This window comes from Octopus bimaculoides, chromosome 14, assembly GCF_046866305.1.
Source record: "Octopus bimaculoides isolate indiv1 chromosome 14, ASM4686630v1, whole genome shotgun sequence".
Classification (NCBI taxonomy): Eukaryota; Metazoa; Mollusca; class Cephalopoda; order Octopoda; family Octopodidae; genus Octopus; species Octopus bimaculoides.
The window spans coordinates 13,137,949-13,156,813 of NC_142941.1; the positions used below are offsets into that span (position 1 = coordinate 13,137,949).

Consider the following 18,865-nt stretch of genomic DNA (forward strand, 5'->3'; position numbering starts at 1 on the left):
AGTAATAGTGAGAGAAAGTTGTGGTGGAAGAGTACAGCAGGGTTCGCCACCAACCCCTGCCGGAGCCTCGTGGAGCTTTTAGGTGTTCTCGCTCAATAAACGCTCACAACGCCCGGTCTGGGAATCGAAACCGCGAGTCTGCTGCCCTAACCACTGGGCCATTGCGCCTCCACTCCCTTCCCTCCACAGCCTTAGAAAAGGACACGTTGGTTAATGTGGTCCTGATTGCCCAGCACAGGAAAAAGGTGGGATTGTTACGGCTGAAAATATCCTTGATCATAAGCTCGTCTCTTTCCGGATTGACTTGAGACAGCAACAACTATCAAGAGATCAATGTTTTTTTCAGTTGATCCAAGTTTCGTTTCGTTGTGGCGTTTATTTCACAGCCGAGGAGGAACAAACACGAAAGTCACGGAAGAAATCTCCAGTATGTTTGTGTTTTATTTCTCTTATTCACCTCTGGTTTCAGTCATTGGACTGCAGCCATGCTTGGACACCGCCTTGAAGGGTTTTAGCCGGAAAAAAAAAATCAACCCCTGTACTTATTATTTTGAAGTCTGTTACTTTAATGTATCGGCTTTCTTTTCTTTGCCGATCTGCCAATACTGGTTGTCAAGTAGTATTGCCCGCGCGCACACATACACATGGTGGGCTTCCATACAGTTTCCGCCTACCAAATTCACTCAGGGCATTGCCGGTTCTGTGCTACCGTAAAATACGTTTGTCCTAAGTGCAGCGCAGTGGGATTGATCCCGAAACCATATGGTTGCAAATCAAGCTTCTTAACCACACAGCAGCTTTATTTTAATACATACGACCTATTAGAAATATCGGCCAGATTTCTCCAGATCTCGTCTTATATATAATAGGTTTGTCATGTATTCTACCGTCTTTGCTTACAGGCAGAGTCCACGTGGAGCTAAACACTTTACACAAATAGTGTTTTTTCAATAATAGACTGCGAACCCATAATCTACATAATCACGACTACTTTTACAGAAATCTGGCGAAAGTTCTGTCCTAAAGCACGGCACGCTGGGTAGTTTGCATGGAAGCCACAGGGGCCCCTAAATTTTTGAGTCCACCAGGGGCCCGATGCTAATTTATTTTGATCTAGAGAATATGGCCACGGGCATATGGCGTAGTGGTTAAAGGCGCGGGCTGTTACATAAAAATCTGGAGTCCTGGATCTGATGAACTCATTCAACGCACTTTCCGCATCGGTTTGATTTTTGAACTCCTTCTCTCGCAAGAAACCATCAAGGTGCTTGAAAAAGTGGTAGCCGGTAGGATAAAAGGTCTGGGTAATAAGCTGAGTGGGGAAGAACTTCATAACCAAGTTCCCTCAACTTTTGGAGCGTCATTAGTGAAATGTGTGGTCGAGCATTTCATGAAGAATGATTGGCCCTCTTCTGTTGACCAGTCTGGGATGGAGGAGTAGCAGTTTTTCATTTTGGCAATTTCATGGTAATATGTTTCTGCAGTAATGGTTTTTTGGGGGTTTTAATAAGTTATTGTGGATAAGTCCAACAGCAATATACCACCAAAGAGTCACCATAACCTTTTTGAAGAGCTCGGGTTTAGGGAAGGTTTTTGGTGCTTCATTTTGGTCCAATCACTGCGAAGAACGTTTTTTATTATTGTACAGAATCCACTTTTCTTCGCAAGTTACAATACGATCGAGAAATGTATTAGTCTGGTTACAGAGAAGAAGCGACAAGCAAATTTCATATCTGCGCATTTTCTGATTTTCATTCAAATCGTGTGGTACCCATTTATCGAACATGCAAATGGTTGCAGGCAGTTTTCTGGCTAACTTAAAGTTCTTTTGCCAGTTCTCGAGTGGTTTCACGTAAATCTTTCTCAATGACGGTCTTTAATTGACCGTCATCGATGACAGATAGGCGCCCACTACGCTCGCGATCTTCAAGGCTCAGGTCTCCATTGCGAAATCGTTTAAACCATTTTCGAGCTGACCACTCACTGGTCATTTCCTTACCAAACGTTTCGTTGATATCGCGAGCAGTTTCAGCTGCTTTACGTTCTTTTTTGAAGTTGTATAGCAAAATTGTTCGAATATCGCGCTTTGACAGTTCCATTTCAGATGATTAACAACGGTGACAAAATATCAATGTTAATTTATTGATGCATTTGAGCAAGTATATATGTCTGTATTATAAGACAATTGCAAAAAAAAAAAAATGTTTAAAATAATTCGAACCTCTGCAAAAATCCGATACAAATTCTTCATGGTTCAAAACGTTGTTTACTTTTTTAAATCAACCTGATACATAGAAAAATACAAAATAACAAAACAAAAGAAAAAAAACGGAGCACACTCGGCTGGAACGCCTTCAATAATGGTTTCAAATTTTAGTACACGGTTAGCAATTTTAGAGAGAGGAGTTTAATCGATTATATCAACCCCACTGCTCAACTGATACTTGTTTTGTCGACCCAGAAGGAATGTAAAGTTGACCTCGTACTTGGTCAGTCAGGTTTCACTTTAGAGTGAACAACAATCTGAAAGAAAACCGAGTTGATAAATACAGCAGCTAAACCTCTCTCGCATCATACTCCTATCGAATTCAAAAAAGGACATATTTTATGTAACTCTTAATATCTAGAGGTTATCACTTCGTGCGCACCTGTTCACTAACTGAGCTGCTGTCCGATACACCTTTGATTCATAGATCTGCTTGGTCCCAGCTGACCTGGGTTAAACAACTAATATGGATATCTCATGTTAACACTTAATTGCTTTTGAGACATTAGAGGTAGTCAGCTTGAACTTAAAAAATAGAGGTTGTTAAATGAGAAATGTCAAAAACTTCGATAAATGAAGGGGGGGGGGACTTTAAAATTCATTCCTTTTGGTAGGCGTGGTGAGGTGTATTTTTTTCATAATGGTCTGGTGCACATAGAACCTTGTATGGCGATCTTTCGGAGAAAATCTATCAAAACTGAAAGTATTTGTTACTCTTTTACTTACTTGTTTCAGTCATTTGACTGCGGCCATGCTGGAGCGCCGCCTTTAGTCGAGCAAATCGACCCCACGACTTATTCTTTGTAAGCCTAGTACTTATTATATCAATTCTTTTTGCTGAACCGCAAAGTTACGGGGACGTAAACACACCACCATCGGTTGTCAAGCGATGTTGGACACACACACACACACACACACACACACACACACACATATATATATATATATATATATATATATATATATATATATATATACATATATATATATATATATACTCTTTTACTTGTTTCAGTCTTTTGACTGTGGCCATGCTGGAGCACCGCCTTTAGTCGAGCAAATCGACCCCAGAACTTATTCTTTAGAAGCCTAGTACTTATTCTTTCGGTCTCTTTTGCCGAACCGCTAAGTTACGGGGACATAAACACACCAGCATCGTCGGTTGTCAAGCGATGATAGGAGGGACAAACACACACACATACAAACATACACACACACATACATATATATATACATATATACGACGGGCTTCTTTCAGTTTCCGTCTACCAAATCCACTCACAAGGCTTTGGTCGGCCCGAGGCTATAGTAGAAGACACTTGCCCAAGATGCCACGCAGTGGGACTGAACCCGGGACCATGTGGTTGGTAAGCGAGCTACTTACCACACAGCCACTCCTGCCAGCAATTTCCGTAAATTTTTTTTTTTTTTTTTTGTCTCGGGCGAATCCTTAAGTTTATGAACTTTTTGTGTTTGTATGTGTTTCTGTATGTATGTATGTATGTATGTATGCATGCATATTTTTGTATCTAAGTGTATGTATATATTTTTGCATATGTATCATACATACATGCTCATAAACACGTACATACATACATACATGCACATAAACACGTGCATATGTTTACATACACAAATACATAAACAGAAATAAAAAAAAAAAAAAACAATTACGGAAATTACCGAACAAATAACTTTGTTTTGATAGACTTTTTCCAAAGATCTTTCTTCCCTTTGTATGAAAACAGGTGTTTATGTTAATAGTTTGTTTATCAGTACATTTCCACGACTTTCTTATTTACAAATTCATTGTCGATAGTCAGTCAGTCGGTCAAAACATAACTTTCCTTCCTCTAGAATTCGAGCAACTGCCCTGGTTACATATTTGAACATCATTAAATTGAAGTAAATTATTAAATTATTCCACTTGAGTTCCTACAGTAAAATGTTATTCCTTGTAAACATCGATTTTTCATTATATATGCACACTTTAGTTTATAATTACGTAGTACATGTTGCTGTTTTGTCCCAGGTCAACCTTGACTGAACAGAGGCCTATTGCTCAGAAACGTTCATGTTGTGACCTTGATTTAAATTTTTTTCTTTTCTTTTTGCACCAGACATAGTACATCAAGGACTACATATACAAACTGCCATTCCCTTTGCGTGCGCGCGTGTGCAATGCTGCGATGTACGATATAATTTGTTCCCTGAGACCGCTCGTAAAGCAGAGCAATAATTTCCCATGGTTGCAATGTTATATAGGGAATTCGTTCCCTATAACATTTATAATACTCGTAAATAAATTCCTATAAAACAACAGTAGAATGTGAAGAATGTAAAGTAAAAGAATGTCCAGATCATTTATACTCTTTACTCTTTTACTTGTTTCAGTCATTTGACTGCGGCCATGCTGGAGCACCGCCTTTAGTCGAGCAAATCGACCCCATGACTTATTCTTTGTAAGCCTAGTACTTATTATATCGGTCTCTTTTGCCGAACCGCTAAGTTACGGGGACGTAAACACACCAGCTTCGGTTGTCAAGCGATGTTGTGGGGACAAACACAGGCACTCAAACACACACACAGACATACATATATACACGACAGGCTTCTTTCAGTTTCCGTCTACCAGATCCACTCACAAGGCTTTGGTCGGCCCGAGGCTATAGTAGAAGACACTTGCCCAAGGTGCCACGCAGTGGGACTGAACCCTGAACCATGTGCTTGGTAAACGAGCCTATAATAAAAAATATTTTTACAATAGTTATTAGAATCACTTTCACTCGCACCAGACTCGCACACACCATCACCTGTGCATTCCTTTTATAAAAAAAAAACAAGTTTAGAGTTGTTCACTTAAAAGCCTTTTTTCGCTCTCTATAAATTTCTCGGTGACACGCTGAAGCATTTGTTGGTGAAGGTAAAGGATACGCACACCCGGTGTTTAAGGTTAGGGTTACGCCGAAAACGGGTGGTGTGCGTATTCTTTACCGCCGCCATTTGTTACGACAGTAGAAACTTTTTGCACTTCGTTCAAAATGTTGATCTTTTGCTTGAAAAATTTATAATAAAATAAAACTCGCAAACCAGGAGTCTTGTAAAGCGAGTCCTCTTAAAATGAGGTATTACTATGTGTGTGTGTGTATATATATATATATATATATATACATACACACACATGCATCCATATACACCCATCCCGCGCCGTGGTACCTTGGGCAAGTGTCGTCTGTTGTAACCTTGTGAGTGGATTTCGTAGGCGGAAGCTGTGTGTGTTACTGTCTCCTTGCCTTGGTATCACAAGACAGTTGTAAACGAGTGTTACTTTTATGCAAAGAGTGTCCTTCGTTTCCAGTATTATGTGAAAATAAGTCTGGCGAATATTTCGGTAAATTTTTACGAAGTATTACCTTACCTGGAAACTGGTGGAGATTGGCCACAGGAATGGCGTCCGACCATAGAAAATCTGCCTCTTCATGGAAAAGCAGACGTTGCGCAGGCGTGGCTGTGTGGTTCTAAGCTTGCTTCCCAACCACATGGTCCCGGGTTCAATCCCACTGCGTGGCACCTTGGGCAAGTGTCTTCTACTATAACCTCGGGCCGACCAAAGCTTGTGAGTGGATTTGGTAGACGGAAACTGAAAAAAAGCCCGCCGTTATATATATATATATATATATATATATATATAAACACACACACACACACACACACACACGTGTGCCCCCCCCCCCCCCAACCATCGCTTGACAACCGATGCTGGTCTGTTTATGCCCCCGTAATCTAGCGGTTCAGCATTCGGCAAAAGAAACCGATAGAATAAGTACTAGGCTTACAAAGGATAAGTTCTGGGGTCGATTTGTTCGACTAAAACCCTTTAAGGCGGTGCTCCAGCGTGGCCGCAGTCAAATGACTGAAACAAATGAAAGAATATATATATATATATATATATATATATATATATATAAATTGATATATAATGTGTCCTTTCCAATTTTTAAGACGATGTGTAGAATTTCTAGCAGGTCGACTTACCAACCACTTTGAGTCACGCCTTACCTTTTATCAAGTTGAACTCAGTTGAACTAAGCTAGATATAGAAATACTATTGTCGGTGTGTAACGAACGTGACGTCCATTTTGTAATTGGTATGTATGAAATGTAACAATAAATAGTCGCATTTAAGAACATGGGCTGATTATCTGTAACTATAGTCAGAGGCACGTTCAAATAAAATATATAAAGCACAAACTAACACGTTAACAGTGTGTAAATATTGTCAGGACATTTCTCTCGAAGGTTTTATTAACCTTGACTGTATGTCTTAAGCTGTACCACTCTTCTTTGTGATAGAAATAAGAGCAAATTTTGAATGTATTTCTAATTAGGCGTAAAGCCAATGATACCTTTTATCTTATTTCAATTGTCAGACTGCGGCCTCGCTGGGGCACCGCATTGAGGAGTCTTTAATCGAAGGAGTACTTTTTTTTAAAGTCTGGTACTTATCCTATCGGTTTCTTTTGCTGAACCGCTAGATTATCGGGACATAAACACAACGATGCCAGGCGATGGTGGGGGAAAAACATAGATACAAAGACGCACCCACACACATACACACGGCTTTCAGTTTCCGTTTGCCAAATCCTCTCACAGGCTTTGGTCAGCATGAGGCTATAGTAGAAGACACTTTTCCGAGGTGTCAGACTGAACCTAGAACCATGTGCTTGAGAAGCAAACTTGGCACATGGCCAGCGGTTTCGAGGAGTGGGGGCATAGTGCATCAGATTGACCGTCGTGCCCAACTGAAAGGATGAAAGGCAATGTTGTCTTTGGCGGCATTTGCTCTCAGTACGTAAATTTGGAAGAAAAGTCGCTGTGCATTTCTTCCAAATTTCTTCCATTTTGTTGGGCGATTCTGCCAGTTCGCCTCTTGATTACATACTCTTTGACTTGTTTCAGTCATTTGACTGTGGCCATGCTGGAGCACCGCCTTTTAGTCGAGCTAATCGACCCCAGTACTTATTCTATTAGTCTCTGTAGCCGAACCGCTAAGTTACGGAGACGTAAACACACATATACACACGCACACACACAAACATATACACACGCACATACACACACACACATATATATGTATATGTATATATATATATATATATATATATATACACACGACGGGCTTCTTTCAGTTTCCGTCTACCAAATCCACTCATAAGGCTTCGGTCGGCCCGAGGCTATAGTAGAAGACACTTGCCCAAGGTGCCACGCAGTGGGACTGAACCTGGAACCATGTGGTTGGTTAGCAAGCTACTTACCTCACGGCCACTCCTCCTACATGATTAATATTTCACATATGTAATAACTTTCTTTCAAACCCAGTAACTAATACTAATTATAATAGCATTAGTTTATTTTATTTATTTATTTGCCCGCAAGGATCCCAAGGCATGAGGGACAGTGGGTGGGGTATTTACATGGAAACAAGTAAAAAGTAACGAATAAACGATAATAAAATATGGGAACGGAAAGCCCCTCTACCTAGCATCAATCAAGTATTTTTTTCCCCTCTCTTCTAGTTGTTACTCTCTGTCCTGCAGTTGTATGCTGACATTAGGCCCGACCACTTGGGTTTACTCCCCTTCTAACAAATTTACTGAGAAGCAATACCTCCTACGATCTACATGCAGTTTACTGTCCTCGAGAAACGAAAGTAAATTGTCCTAACGAAAGTGAAATGTAATTGTGACAGAAACCGAAAGTGATGACTGATAACCCAGAGTTAATGTAAATAATGTTATGTGATATAACCAATGTATAGAACACCATATGCCTTTCATGTCACTCTCTTCAGTGATATTTCCGATGCATATATTTGGCTTTGTCTATTTCCACAGTTGGGTACTACTAAAGCAGCGCAGTCGCGCGTCCGCGCTAGCTAGTCGTGAGTGGTCGATCCTAACCCTAACCCTAAACACGTATTCATTTGCACACGCGGGTTAGGGATAGGGTTAGGGTTAGGGATATGGTTAGGGATAGGGTTAGGGCCGACCTCTCAAGACTAGCTAGCGCGGACGCGCGACTGCGCGTTCGGGTCCGCGCTGCTTTAGTAGTACCCCACAGTTGTGGGGGTTTCCTGCACCATCCAATCCACTGAATTGCTGTGGATCAGCCGAGCTTCCAAGTGTTGCTGGCATTCTTTCGAAAGAATGCCGTACTGCTCACATACTTCTCTCGGGAAATTGCACCAATCAGTCGTAGTATTATTACTCACTTTTCGTTCAAAAATCATTTCGTTCCACGCATAGTTTCTTACACACATGCACATTAGTTGAATTATTATTGGTAGTCAGATTTCTCTTCTCCAAAAACAAAACAAAAAATGTACAATTCATATAGATCTATCTATCTGTCTGTCTGTTTCGTTCTTTCTCTCACATAAATCAGGTTTTAAACTAATACAGAATCATTAGTAGACTTTTTTACTCCAACATCCTACGTATTGGTGCGTGTGTCTAAATATGAGAGGTGGATTTTCATTCTTGGCTGATACTCATTGAACATATCTCTCTTTACTTAATTTCTCAGGTAGATTGTTTGCTACCGATAAAACTTGCCTCTCAAATTACAACTTCGGTAGGCAGGTGAGGAACGAATGTATTGCAGATATTATTTACGTGAGAGGGCAACGTGTACATTTTTTTTTCTTGTGTATATGTGGTTATTTTATTCACTCACCTCATGTGTGTATAACACACACATGTGCTCACACATGTAATCTTTTATCTCTAAGATTGTAGCAATTTGGTAATTGTTCTCATAGACAATAATTCATAAATCTTGCAAGACTTTGGCAAACGCTAACAACAGCTTTCTTTCGTTCTTTTTTACAACCTCTCCGTCTGACTGTCTGCTTACGTTCGCGCTTCTGCATACCTAAATAACCATACAAACTTGAATGTAATGGTAGGTATTTACTCTCGCGCGCGCGTAATGTGTGTGTGTGTGTGTGTGTGTGTGTGTGTGTGTGAAAACAAACACCACACACACGTACACACTGCCGTACACATACGAGGAAACATACGTACCCACACGCTGGCGGACAGACACGCGCCCATTCGCACGCACTCGTACAAACGTATGCACGTGTCTCGCTTTATCTTAGTGTTTCAAGTTAATTATTTAATCTGATCCTAAGGTAGGAACAGAGATGTAAGGCGATCTTACGGTCACCAGATGTAGTACATACAGTACCGGGCCGCTTATCCGGCTTCCAGGTATCTGGGAATACTGTTTATACCGTGCAAACTATTGTATCCTGTATTGAGCAAAACAATCTTTTTTTAAGTTGTTTAATTTGCATACGGTGTTACAATGTTTTGTTCTTTATAAAGATTTAACATACCCTGCTTTAAAAGTGTATTAACATTTTAAATACCATTTAGCTCTGTACTTTTCATTGTTTATTTTATATTTTTAGCATATATTTAGACTGTCTCTGGAAAATCCAGAAATCCGGGACACTTCTGGCCCTAATCTTTCCGGATGATTGGTTCGGAAACTGTGTAACGTGTTGAAAAGCCTCGATCATCGAAGATTATCCATGCAATTAGTTGGCAAAAAAACTCGTATGAAGTTTGTTTACTAACGACAAGCAATGGAGATTAGCTCCAATAAGATCAAAACTTTTGGACAATATTAACTATGTTGGTAAGATGGTGTTTCTTGGCTTTAAAGTCAGCTGACGAAGGTAACTAAGACATGTTTGTCTTAGACCAGAAGCTTCTTGTCACACGGCATCAGTCCACGTGTTGTAAAGGGCTTCTCTTTGACATTCGTGTATTCCCATCATCATCGTTTAACGCCCAAATTTTCCATGCTTGAATGGATGAGACGAAATCTGTTGAGAAGATGTTTCTGCACTCTTCATGTCGCCAACCCTCACCTGTTTCTAACTAAGCAAGGTAGTATTTCTCCCTATGGCAAAGCATGTTTTTCGTAGAAGGCTAGAAACGAATTTGTATGACGGTGATATTCATTTACAATCATCTCGTGATCTCAAGGCAAAAGTCTTGTGTTAGTTATAATCCATTATTTTTAAGATAGCGTGTTAGTACATATATGTCAGCGGCATAAAGTACACTATTCTCCCAAAATCAAATTTTTACCATTAATTTGCTGATCTACACTCAACTGAAGTTATCGCTTTTCTATGGCATTCCTTCTCTCCTACCTCTCTTTTTATTTCATTCATTCACTCACTTTCTCTTGTTTTCACACATACACATTTGCCCATCACCAATTTCTCTCTCTCTCTCTCGTCCTATTCTTTATTTTTCAGCTCTGTTTTTTTTTTTGACACATACGCACTCACAAATTCTCTCGTAACTGTCTTACTGTGATGACTTGCATATTTATTTGTAATAGTTATTTTATTTTTTTCTTTACACGAAGAGAGTTAGCTTTAGATTGTGAAGAGGGAAAAAACCTTCTTTTGTTCGTTTCCAAGTGTTTTCTCTTAATTCCCCCAATAATGAAAGATTTTGTTTTTTACCTCCTGTCGTTACGTGTCTGTGCCTCCTAACCTTTTAAATAGGAAACATATTAAATAACAGGTTTCTAATCTTGGCACAAGGCCAGCAATTACGAAAAAAGAGGTTAGTGTTTTATTTATCGTCCAACACCTTGAGGTTGAATTTTGTCGATGGAAACTGTGGAAACCCTTAGTGTGTGTGTGTGTGTGTGTGTGTCGGTATGTGCTTGGCTCGTTTGACAACCGGTATTGGTTTATGTCCTTGTGAACTAGCAGTTTGGCCAAAGGGGCCGATCGAAAATGTAACCGACTTCAAAAATAAATACTGAAATTTATTTGTTCGACTAAATCCTTCAATCTGGTGCCTCAGTATGGCCACAGTCCATAATTCAAGGTGGCCAGTGCTATATATTTGAATAACATAGATAAATACCGGTATGTTAGATAAATTACAATGAAAAATTCTTAATTGCCATTTGGTAATTAAGACACATCTCGAGGCGGAAATAATTTTAGAAATTTTTGCTGTAAGGTATTTAACATGCCGATATTTGTCTGTTATTCATAAATATGCCACTGGTCACATTGAGTTATTTCTCTTGGCTCACTTTGTTCAAATACCAGGAGTACTTGTCTAGCTCTCTGCATAGTTCTTTGGAGAGAGAGAGAGAGAGAGGTGGGGGGAGAAATATACAGGTATGGTTATAGGCAGTGATTGAAAGAGAGGAGAGAAAGAATGTGACAATAATAGAATAGCGAACAAATAAGGCATTATTAACGAGTTGCTGGATGGTTTACAATACCTTGATCATACTATTACGTCGTTGCTCAAATTCAAGCTGTTTTATTTATGTATTTCTTTTATTCTCCCCTCTTCAAACTTTAAATACCTATTAAAAAGTCGTAAGTTTATAATCTAATATTTGTAGTTCACTTGGCATAGCGATGTCTCCTATATTTAAGACCTTTCTTTTCTGAAAATGACCTAATTATTTTATATCAAGAAGTTATTTTGATGATTTCTTCTCCAATTTTTACTATGCCAGTTGGCAATAAAAATAAATTGGCCTTTTTGCAGTTTTTGGTGCAGAAAATAAGGACAGAAATTGCAATCCAGTGAAGTTTATGTATGGAAAACTATTTGTGCTATAATATTTTACATCTTTCTGTAAAGAGAATAATTTATTTACTTGAAGGCTCCCCTAGACCTGTGAGATTGTTACCATTTGTATAGGCACAACATCGATTTTCCAGAGCCTTTAGTTCCAAAGACTTTCCGGATTACTGATTTTTTCCGAATCAGGAGTGGTAGTCACCTTACTTAAATGATTTAAATGAAGCACAGATTCCTGTACATTAGTATGAATTATATAAGTTTATTAATGCTGTACTTTGCAAGGTTCTAGTCTGATAAAGATACCAGTAAATAAACTAGCACTAGTTTGGCCACTGCGGGAATTTAAAGTTCCTGCTCGCAAATTAGTGTGGATTATAAGAGGTTCGGAGGCGCAATGGCCTAGTGGTTAGGGCAGCGGACTCGCGGTCGGAAGATCGCGGTTTCGATTCCCAGATCGGGCGTTGTGTGTGTTTATTGAGCGAAAACACCTAAAAGCTCCACGAGGCTCCGGCAGGGGATGGTGGCGACCCATGTTGTACTCTTTCGCCCCAACTTTCTCTCACTCTTTCTTCCTGTTTCTTGAGTAACGCTGCGATGGACCGGCGTCCCGTCCAGCTGGGGGGAAACACATATGTCATGGAAACCGGGCCCATGAGCCTGGCTAGGCTTTGAAAGGGTGACGATAAGAGGTTCGGGACCTTCAGTACCCGGAAAGTCGCTGTTATGCCTGTATTATGATACTAATACTAGGTGCTATTTCCACCTCTCCATTTTACATGTTCTTACAAACCAATACTTACAGTATAACTATGTCTACTCTGCTTCGGCGATATATATTAACCGTACATTTTTTTTTTCTGTTTGATTACTTTTTCTTTTGTCAATGAAAAGGTGCAATTATTTTTACTCGGGTACGGCTTGTATTTTATTTGTTCATCTAGATAGTTAATTCGTTTATCAGCGACATTGAAAACAAAAAAAGTTCTTTTTATTTTTACTCCGTTGTGTGACAAATTATCAACGACTGATTGTTTGTGTTTAAGTAGATTTGTGCCATGCCATTTATTGGTGTGTGTGACATCTGCTATTTTAGGGAGTTTTGACGAGGTCGATTTAAAACTCATCACTTTCGTTTGAGTTATCCTCTACGCCTAATTTTTATCTCCCTCCCTGTCTATCGAGAGCAGGCTTAGCTTGTGGTTCTTGTGAAGTTCGCTCTCAGCCACATTGGTTTCGGGTTCAGTCCTACTGAGTGACACCTTGGACAAGTGTCTTCTCCTATAGCCGCTAGCCGAACATAGTCTTGTGAGTGGATTTGCTAGACGATAATTTTGAGAAGCCCATCGGTATATATGTGTGTGTGAGTGTGAGATCACTCTCCTCAATATATTCTTTGGTCAAGCTACAGCGTTTGACCCGGTGTGACCAACTTACCAGCTTGCCAACTTAATAACAAACATTTGGTATTTTCGAAAAATCAACACTAAAACGAAACTGAGTACATATTTTTTTTAAAAACTTTTCCACTATGTTGGGCTTTCATCGGCCCACAGGCATTCTATGCGTGACCACTCCGCTTTATGTAATATATTATATTCAGTTATTTTTATTTAGTATATATATGTGTTCAGTGGTATGACAGTAAAGTGAACTTCAAAGATTTGGTAATTATTTCTAGCAAGTAGAACCACCACATTGAATAACTATCGTGGTAGTACACACACACACACATACAAGAAAAAAATTAAATAAAAAAATAACAAAACTTCTGATTCACTGAACCCAAATGACATATTTGATCTGACATCATTTATGTGTGGACAATTACAGTAGTAGGGACTGTAGTGGCATGTAATAACTAACTCATTAATAACCTGCACATTGTGCATACTACACTATGTCTGTGTATTACAATTAAACTACACACACATATTCGTACACACATACGAATATGTATGAATGTGCTGAGGAATGGCTCTTCTACTAACTCTTTGATGACATTCCTATCTTAATATGTCATTGTTATGCTGCTTGTCTTACCACGCGCGCGCGTGTGAGGTCTTGTATCTCGTATAAAGAGGTACAAAATTGGGTACAAATATTTGTAAATAATACACAAACACAAACTCGCAAACTGCACACAATCACGCACTTACGTACACACATGCGCAACAAATGGGTGTAATCTTCGGACAGTGTCTATGTATGAAATTTGTGGTCCCAGGCAACGGCCATGACCTCTGTAGGTCATGATCCCCTCAAGCTGGTGAGATAGACACGATTGTTCAACTAGGTTCGTACATCGCTGGGTCGATCAATTTTGTCGGGAAATCCTAGGAAGGAAGCAATGAATAACGTTTCTATAGCGTGTTATAAATTGACGGAAACTGAAAGAAGCCCGTCTATATATATATATATATATATATATATATATATATATATATACAGAGAGAGAGAGAGAGATAGATAGGCGCAGGAGTGGCTGTGTGGTAAGTAGCTTGCTTACCAACCACATGGTTCCGGGTTCAGTCCCACTGCGTGGCACCATGGGCATGTGTCTTCTATAGCCTCGGGCCGACCAAAGTCTTGCGACTGGATTTGGTAGACGGAAACTGAAAGAAGCCCGTCTGTGTGTGTGTGTGTGTGTATATATATATATATATATATATATATATATATATATATATAATTTTTGTGTGTATATATGTTTGCGTGTCTATGTCCCCCACCACCACCATCACTTGACAACCGATGTTGGTGTGTTTACATCCCCGTAACTTAGCTGTTCGACAAAATAGACCGATAGAATAAATACTAGGCTTTCAAAGAATAAGTCCTGGGGGTCGATTTATTCGACTAAAGGCGGTGCTCCAGCATGGCCGCAGTCAAATGTCTGAAACGTATAAAAAAACAGCGGCACGCATACACACACAAATGTCCGTTGTGTACTTTTAGTAAAAGATTGATGGCGTAACTCAACACCGAGAATAACCGTTTATTACTGCTTTTAAAAATGTGTAACAAACTGCAGCAGGTTTCGAAACCTGGTGCAGTCTGTTACAAATTATGCATAAAGCAAAACACACACACACGTCGTGAGACATTAATACAGTAACCTCATATAAATCCACTCTAATATATACAAACACATTAGAATTTCTTCACTAGTAGCGTTATGATAGAACTAAATGATGATGCAACATAAGTGGTGCTAATTATGTTTCATTTTATTTTATGTTTTTACTTCCAGTAAAACTGAGGTTCTGTGTACGCGGCAGTGATGGTTATGGCGTGCGAGTTATTTTTGGTAGGTCACCATTGCTAGTAAAAGTACATACATTACTGTTGCATGACGGTTGGGTAGGAACGATGTTGCTAGTATATAGGGTGTCATTAGATAGTTTTCAATGCACTGGGCGATTATAAAGCTTCTGTGCAATTTTCAAGTTGCATAATTTTTAGTTCTGTATATGGTGGTGGTAATCTGTGAGAAAAGTGAAAGAATTTGTTGCATTTTTAAACGGTTTATTCACCTCAACACACCCATTTTTTTTTTTTTTTTTTTTGCAGCTGATTTTCGTTACTCCCTGATCATATTAGTTAACCCAGCCCGCTGGAGGTTTATTTGTATAAACTGTAATCTTTTACTTACTCCCCCCCCCCATCAGGGCCGGATTAAGATCCATTGAGGCCCTAAGCACGTACAGATTTTGGTGCCCCCATAAAAGATTATGTAATTCAAAATATAAACAATAACAAACCATAAAATAAATTTTTATTTTTCAAAACGAAACAAAGTAGTAAGAGGGAAAATAATGTTTATTTTTGTATACTTCCACTTTATTGCTCCCGCTTTAGCGAATGCGGAGGTATTGTTTTCAGTTGCGTTTGTATCTTTGTCCGTGAACAAGATGTCTCAAGAACCGCTGGATGGATTCGGATGAAACTTTCAGGGATGTTTGGCTTCATGATTGGCACGAACTGATTAGATTTTGGGATCGATCCGATACCGGACAAGGATTCTGGACTATTTTTCCTGTTTTTTTTTTTTACTTAATTTTTGAAAGCGATTGGGTTCATTTTTAGTATTCTCGTTTGTGAGAGCAGTCGAGTTCAGATATTCTCATTTTAAAAATCATCTCTTGCTAATCGTTGAGAGGACGTTAGTGTTGCCTTGGCGGAGGTTTGCGCTGAGTGCTCTTGTTTATATTTGAAAAGTTTCCTCCTACTTTTTTGAATTGTAAAGTCTTTGATCAGATCCTCAAAATTAATCTTAGGTAACACATCTGCATCTGTACTTACTAGAGTTAAAGGCGTCCCGAATATTATTTTAGCAAGTTTAAAGTGATTTCTTTTGTGCCGTAAACCATTTACCATTTCTGTGGTGCCCCCACCCTTTCGCTTGATGCCCTAAGCACGTGCTTATTTGCGTAATGGTTAATCCAGTGCTGCCCATAAAATAATTGGAGTGAGTATTATCGTTATTATTTCATATTTTTGTGCAAGGTCAGCAATGTTAGGGAGATGGTTAAGTCGATTACATCAAATCCAGTGTTCAACTGGTACTTATTTTATTGTTCCCGAAAAGTTGACCTCGTCAGAATTTGAACTCAGAACATGAAGAGATGCCGCTAAGCATTTTGCACAAATTCGTCTTTTATACTTTTAAAACGACAGAAGCTACTTAGTTTGGCACTCAAATTTTGAGGTTGGGTTCTGTCGATAATATCGACTCCATTTCTTGAAATGGTACTCTATCGAACGTAAGAGGATCGATGCTCTGAATTCAACCTCTTATACGATTTGATTTTAGGAACGTTAAGAATTGTAAGGCATGTAAAACGACTATTTACTGATTTTGCTAGCCATTAGAATAATTTGTTTTTTGTCCTGGCAGCCCCCCCCCCCCCCCCGTTATGTTTAACGGTTGACTTGAAATGACAATGGCTACGTTGAAACTCGCTACTTAACTGACATGACAGGAAGGATGGGAAGCCATGTTGTTGCTACGAATTTAAGCAATGAATACAAACGTATTTAATGTAGGTTATCAAGCAGAATAGACAAAATATGAATCGTTTTCACTTGACTCGTTTATTGTGAACTCGTTTTTTTTTTTATAAGCACGGTTATATATGTTACATAAATTGATTTGATGAAATTGTTGTTTAGCCACGGGCCGGTCTTGTCGGAGCAGAACTATGATTAAAAGTACTCCAACGCGTGTAAATCTTCGTAATAAATATATAAAATATAGGTCGTCCTTCAAGTCATAATTGCCAGAATTGATGTCTTAAGACACACATTTTTCGATAATTTTTCAGATTAACGGCCGCACGATCTTCACTAGGGTGTTAGGGTTAGTTTTAGTGTTTAGGGTTACGGTTAGGGACGGAATTCCTAACCCTAACCGTAACCAAAACCCTAACACCCTAGTGAAGATCGTGTGGGTGTTAATCTGAAAAATTACCTTTTTTTCTTTAAAGAATGTATAAAAATATAAGAATTAACTGACATGTAACTGAGTGGCCAGTTGTATGCATTTCAACAACGGACAACTATAGAGTGCATCAAATGCCACAACATTATCTCCACCTCTAAAGGATGTCATAATTACTAAATTGCAATTAACGACCAGCTCCACTTGAGGTGGGGAGGAGATAATTTCAAGAACTAAAAATTCTCCAGTGTTGACATGCCATTAAAGAAAACGACATGTTTATTGTCTGCCGATGTTTCTGGCTTAGTCATCATAAGTATGACAGCTGTCTGATATTATCCCCCAGCAGTCAGAAGACTTTAACATACACAAAATAAAGTAGAAAACGTTTGTGGCCAGATAATGAGCATAATTTAAACAAAAACGAGCTAAGAGAAATAACTTAAGGTGGCCAGTCACATTTATGTGAGCATAGACAAATACCACACAACAGAAGTTCTTGTTATTAAGATCATCTGTAAGGCGGCGAGCTAGCAAAATTGTTTACACGCATGGCAACATGCTTTGCGATATTTCGTCTGTCTTTACGTTCTTTGTACAAATTCCACCGAGGTTGACTTTGCTTTTCATCCTTTCAGCATCGATATAGTAGTACCAGTTGAGTCTTGGGGGATAGAAGTAAACGACTTACCTACATCCCCGAAATTGCAGGCCTTGTGCCAAAAATTAAAATCGTTATTAAAATTTTCTACCTCTGGAGAATGTATTATAATTGGATTCAGTGTCAAAAATTACATCTTTGTGATATATTAAAATTGTTTTTAAAAGATGATTGTAAACAGTGACGAAAACCACAAAGATCCCAACTCTCTATACCCTGAGTTCAAACTCGGCTGAGGTCAACTTTGACTTTCATCCTTTCAGGGCTGATAAAAAATGGTAATAATCCATGGCGGTGGGGTTGAATGGAGGTGTAAAAACATTGGACTGGATGCTTGGCATTTGTTCCGGCTCCCTGCGTTCTGAGTTCAAATTCCACCATGGCATTACTTGTGACATAAACTTAATCCGAATTAACATCACAAACTGGTGCCTTTAACAGACTCCACTCTGTTGCAAGCATTCGGGCTAGGTTCCCAGCTTGAAGATATTTCCTTCTCTCCCACCAGTATTAGGAGGTCCTGTAAAGGACTACGGTTACTACCTTCTGTCTGGGCTAAAAGTAATAATAATAATAATAATAATAATAATAATAATAGAGATTTAAGGAAAATTTGTTTGCTATTTATAACAGGTCTAACGACCACAACCACATGGAAATCTACCTCTGTTGGTACTTAAATAATTTCGTTTTACACTTGATATGTTGGTAGTCAAACCTACCACACTCTAGTTAACCCAATGAATAAGATTTCATGTTAGTGATAGCTTTGTTTAAAAAAATGTAACTTTTGTGTGGCTAAATAGTCATATAAATGACATAAATGTTGCTTAGATTCAAGTCAGCCCAGA

At 39.0% G+C, this 18,865-nt stretch overlaps 1 protein-coding gene across 1 annotated transcript in view; it reads left to right on the plus strand.

The window, feature by feature from the left end:
* The first annotated feature begins 227 nt into the window (after positions 1 to 227).
* LOC106868927 (uncharacterized) overlaps positions 228 to 18,865 on the plus strand; it is a 51,920-nt gene continuing 33,282 nt past the window's right edge. The window contains exon 1 of the mRNA XM_052972678.2: positions 228 to 427. The gene's annotated coding sequence lies outside the window, so the exon portion shown is untranslated. The remainder of the gene's footprint in view (positions 428 to 18,865) is intronic.